Genomic DNA, 6,000 nt, shown 5'->3' with positions numbered 1-6,000 from the left:
AATGGGTCCACAAAACAGGAAGTTTCACATGCACAAGTGAAAACCTTGTACTTTCTCAAGAATAACTGCACAAATAAGACAGGGAGTAGAAGAGTGAGCAGCAGTTCTCTAGAAGTAGATCAGAGAATCAGAGAGAGGCAGATGACAACAGTAACTCAGAGGTTGTGAACCAGAGTGCAAGTCCTTTTCACTTTCCGGTGACATTTCACTGTTGACAAAATGATAGTTAAAAAAAAAAAAAGGCTATGTAGAACTCTAATTTGTGCAGTGTCTTCATATGTGGATGGAAAAAAAATGGACAAGAACCTTTGAAATAAAGTACTGCTATATTTATGCATCTTTTAAATCAATATAACAGTGTTCTGGCTAGGTATTGGCTACGTATTTAATTTAGCTTTCTTTCCTTTCCTTTTGTGTGCTGTTTGGTTTTGAGTCTTAAAATAGAACACTCTAATTATAATCTACTATAAGCTCTCTTACTATAGACCAAATGCAATTTTCTTCCACTTCAATTTGTTAATTCAGCCAAAACAAAATGCATAGAAGATCCCCTGGTAGTTTTCTGTTGTACAAGGTGATGGGTTATGAAAATACGGAGACCAGGCTTACTCAGCCAGGTAGGATACCCAGTGTAGCAACTAAGTTTAAGAAAACAATAAATAATGTAATTCCTAGGCTTGCCAATGAGATGTTAGGTAACTGCTGTCCTAAGATTGTTATAGCAATAATTGTAGGTACATGGGGAGTAATACATAAGACCCCAAACCATTCTTTTCATAAGAAGGACCAATTTGTTGCTTCATTAAATCAAACCAAGCAACAAAACAATATACGTTACATATGGGAAGAGTAGCTTCTTTCTTCACAGCCTCGTTGGCCAGGTTCCCAATTGCAAGGTAAGGGGGATAACTTGCATGATGGTTCTTCATCATTCATCCCCCACCCTGCTTCTACTTAAACTCCCTTCTTATAAAGCATTTGCTTCCATTAATTCCAACATTATTTAGAGAAGAGGATACTGAGACTTCAAGGGGAGCAGAGGGGGAAGCACTGCTCTCCTCTCTGGTGACCAGGACCCAAGGGAATGGCATGATGCTGTGACAGGAGAAGTTCTGGTTGGATATCAGGAAAAGGTTTGTCACTGAGAGGGTGGCTGGGCACTGGAACAGGATCACCAGGGCAGTGGTCACGGCACCAAGCCTGCCAGAGTTCAAGAGTGTTTGGACAATGCTTTCAGAAATATGGTTTGATTTTTGGGTGGTCCTGTGTGGAGCCAGGAGCTGGACTCAATGATCCTTGTGGGTCCCTTCCAACTCAGGATATTCTAAGATTCTATGATTTTTAACTTGCAGTTGACTGCATTTCAATATCCTTGACAAGAAAAAATACAATCAAAATTATAATCTATTTACCTTTTAATTTCTTTCTTGATAAAATTATGTCTCTCTATATAACATATATAACATATTGTTTGCAATAGTATCATTCATGTCTTTGTTTCATACTGTCTCATCCACAGTGATGAGGGATCTGACAGAAAACATCTATTAGTATGTGAGTGGAACATTCTTTATATTTTTTTTCCTTTTTCCCCACATTTTGAAGCATCTGAAATGCTTTGAAAGCTGTGGACAGCCCAATGAAATGCTGTTTTTATAGCTATTTCAAAAGGAAAGTCATGAGGGTTTGGGGGTAGAAGGTCTGCTGGCGGTGGAGATCTATGTCAGATGAAAGGTGCCAGATCATCTTGACTTTGTCCAGACTGCCTACCATGAATCATGTCTTGCATTACTTGCAAGAGTGTTTGCTAGGTGGCACAGGATAAAGCCATGCCAGGGAAGATGGTAAAAATGAAATAGTAAGTAATAGTAAGTAATTCTAAAAAACACCTTAGCCATGTTTTTATTTAGCAGTAACCCAGGAAACAGCAGACATCTAATTCTGAATTTGAAATTGAAGGTATTGTCCCACCTTGCGAACAGACAACAATGTATATTGTGGTACATGCATTTATGATGTTACTGAACATATGTGATGTGGAATGTTGAAGAGAGGAGAGTGGATGCATCTCAACAGAAATAATTAAAATCCTTTATTGTGGGTTTTGTTTGTTTTAATAAACCAGAAGTTTAGTCTACCAGTACCCAGAGCTGGGACATAGTCCAATTAGGACAAAGATAACTTAAAATCGCATGTTACATAACTATATCCATCTATCCATGGCAAACATTTCAGAGCAAATATGTTGATTTTATACACACATGCTTTGCTACCTACCAGTATTTAAATTATTAAATTTAATTTGATACAGAGTGAAACAGAGAGTGAATACAGAATTGCTATTAAGCATGTAGCAGAAAGAAGGGAAAATTAAAAATCTTATCTTAACATAAATCCCACTGTCTTAAATAGTGTCTAGATCTGTAATACAAAGGCAGAAGAAAGCTTCCTTTTTTTATTCCATACTGGGATCTCTGCTGACTGTCAGACTTCATGCCTTATGCCAGAGTTTTGTTCTGGGTGTTTTCTCCCTGCCACAGTAGAAGAGCTGCACTTTAACTAAACTCTTGCACAATTATTTCAAAGAATGAAACAGAATTTCAATTACTTACACACTGTATTTTCAGAGTGGCTAACTGTGTATTCAGTTGGAGACATTAAATAGATACAACCACATCTAAGAAGAATGCTTTTTCCTGTGACCTCAGCCGTCAGAAGAAGAAAAACACAGCTGGGAGCAGTATCACAAAGCAGACGACCTAGAGGAAGAGAAGGCTGCAAGCTGTGCCTCGGTAGGGCATGGACAGCTGCAGAAATGGAGCTGCAAAGCAGCCGGTTGGAGAAAGCCAAGCCAAGCAGTAGCGTCGCTATGATAAAGCTGTGGGAAGCTTTTTGAAGCCCTGACGTGACTCCCCAAGCAGTGTGGTCAATTGAAAGAGAAGCACTGCCCAGGGCACGGTGGCCTGTGGAAGCTCTGGGGAGGAGAGGTAAAGCATGTGCATGCCAAAGGGCAGGAGGCAGCTGAGCTATAACAGGCATTGAGAGAAATCACTAACTGCTTGCTGACCCAAATGGCAAAGAAGCGAAGCCAGGGCTGTGCTCAAACTTAGGGTAAGGAAAGGTTAGTAAGCCATTTATCCAGCTGGTATGAATGGCATGTGGATGCTATGGGATTACAAGAAAGGAAGGAAACTGCGATATATATACATATGTGTATATATATATATATAACTTTTTTTTTTTTTTTGGTTGGGGAGTATATTTCCACAGGCAATTATTAGAGACAGGATAGGGAGACCGAATACATGTCTGGGAGGAAACATGTCAAGACTGAGCAGGGCAGTATGCTAAAATGAAACTGTGTCCCTCTTAATATCATCAGATAATGAGACCTAGTGCTGAGCTGACAGCTAAAATCCAATCACAAAACATAGCAAACCTGCCAGGCTGGCTTTCTCCTGTTATTTGATGCAACGATCTTTCTTATACCTGTGAAGAAAAAAAGGAGAAATGCAGAATGCCTTGGGGATCTGAATGGACATAATCAAAAAGACCCTCCATATGGCAAATATGTATTTGGACTAGCCAAGCTTTGATAGTTGAAATTGTACAGAGATCCATGGCTGACTTTAGACTCTAACCAATCTAACCACAGACATATAACCATAGTCAGTCTGACCATGAAAAGGGTCAAATCTAATCTAGTGGAGAAATTCACCGTTATTACAACAATTCAAACAAGAAGTTGTAGCTATTCATTCTCCTGTAGTCCCATCCCTGCTGATTTCTCAGCCTCATTTACTGTATAAACCATTCAAAGCATACCACTTTATTTTTTTTTCCTGTACAGTACTGCATTGATATGACAATCTGAGAGAAACAATAAAAATAATATATAAAGGAAAAAATATGAACACCTTGAAATGTTGTAAAAGCCTTTAAAATTGTAAAGAATATTATTATCTTTCTAACACAGGTGAAAAACTAGAGGAGTTGAAGTGATTGGCAATATTCTACAGCCATAGATTTGAATAAAAATCATATTGAATGTTGCTGCAGTAAATACTTCAAAAGCTTCCACAAAGTCATGGAATGGTCTTATTTCAGACTGGTTAAGTAGATGTGCATGTTACAAGAGCTACTGCTAAAAATTAGCACTAATTGACAGCTCTGGGTTATGTTCTTGATTATCCAACAGAAGAGTGGGCAGAAAAAATACCGTCCCATACTAGTTGCTATGTCACTCATGGGCCACACAGGACACTGTAGATGGATGACATTTGAATGACTTCTGTCTACTTACATATCATTTGGAAATCTTTCAGCTGAAGTTTTGAAAGGTCACTCTTCAGAATAGAAAAACTAAAGGCTGGGTAGACTAGATAGTAGCTTTCCCCAGATCTCTATTTTTTCTTTATTTTTTGTTAAAAGGTATATGAAAATGAAACATTCCTTGTTGTCTCTGCCTCAGATTTATTAATTTTTATTGCACTTTTTCCACTAAATAGAATCACAGAATGGTTTGAGTTGGAAAGGACCATAAAGATCATTTAATTCCAACCCCCCTGCCATGGGCAGGGACAATTCCTGCTAGATCAGGTTGCTCAAAGCCCCATTCAACCTGGCCTTGAACACTTCCAGGGATGGGGCACCACAGCTTTTCTGGACAGCCTGTGCCAGTGCCTCATCACCCTAAGATTAAAGAATTTCTTCCTAATATCTAATCTAAACCTACCCTCTTTTAGTTTAAAGCCATTACCCCTTGTCCTATCACTACACTCCCTGACAGAGCCTCTCCCCAGCTTTCCTGTAGGGTCTGTTTTAGGTACTGGAAGTCTCCAGGTTCCCTGGAGAAACAAGTAGTCACAAAGTCTGACTTGACCTTTTAGAGTGGGCTGTTTGAATATGGTCTGGTTTCTTAGTATCAAATACAGAACTTCTGCATCCCAACTGAAGCATTATTTGTTAAGCTGTCTGCAGTTCTTTTTCTGACATGAAGGTTGAGGGTGACATTAACATGGACATCCTCCTTCAGTGTTTCTTACTGGTTAGCTTACATAATCTCTGGCTCTACATGCTGGTTTCTGAATCACATTCATATGCAGTTCACTTTATGTACAGATTTTGCAGGGAGACAATAGGATTAACTCAGATCCATGGATTTTTCCTTGCTGATTATGCACTTATGTCAGTTAATGGGTCTTGGTTGCGATGTCTCCTGGTGCACTGGATTTCACTGAAAAGCAAACAATTATTCTCCTCATCTTCAGATCTTATATGGCTTCTTTAATTGTCTAAACAGCTATGAATTAAAATCAGATTCTCATGTTTAGTAGCTTGTTTTGCAGCACTGAAGCTAGCAGTGGTCACTGCTTCTGCCATTGGCTTTTTTAAATTTCTATTTTCATTCTTCCAGGTACCATATTATCAGTCAAACTTCAAATATTAAATATATGTATTTGGGTTTTTATCCAATATATAAGTGTGCAATACATTTAACTGCACCTCATATTCCAATATGTTATCAAGTAAGGAATTGAATTTACCCCTTACCCTAGGGAATTCTTGCAAAGCGAGGTTGTAGCATATTTGGGGGTTCTCAACTGATGGCTGTGTTTCAACAAAACGTTGAAAAAAAAACTTTTTAGAAGCAGCCTTCACACTTAAATGGTGCAGTGAGTCAATCTGCTCTTGTACAACTTTGGAAATGGAAAAGTCCCTTTCATTCCCATACTGAAAAATAAATGGCAAAACTGATATGTGTTGTAGTTGAAGTCATGTTTAGGGAAAAAATCCACTCTGGATGATGTAATCTAGTGTTACATCTAATGAATAATGACAGGGGAAGCCATGCCAAGACCATACTGAAACAGCTGAGCAAGGCAGCCAATGTTTCAGCAGTCTGTCTTTATTAGCATGTATCCTACTGAAAAGTATTCTTCTGTAGTAATATATATTGTCTCTTTTGCTATGTATATATATATATATGAGTGCTTATTT

Source organism: Anser brachyrhynchus (assembly GCF_964034855.1).
Source record: "Anser brachyrhynchus genome assembly, chromosome: 3".
Taxonomy (NCBI): Eukaryota; Metazoa; Chordata; class Aves; order Anseriformes; family Anatidae; genus Anser; species Anser brachyrhynchus.
This window is presented reverse-complemented; position numbering follows the sequence as displayed.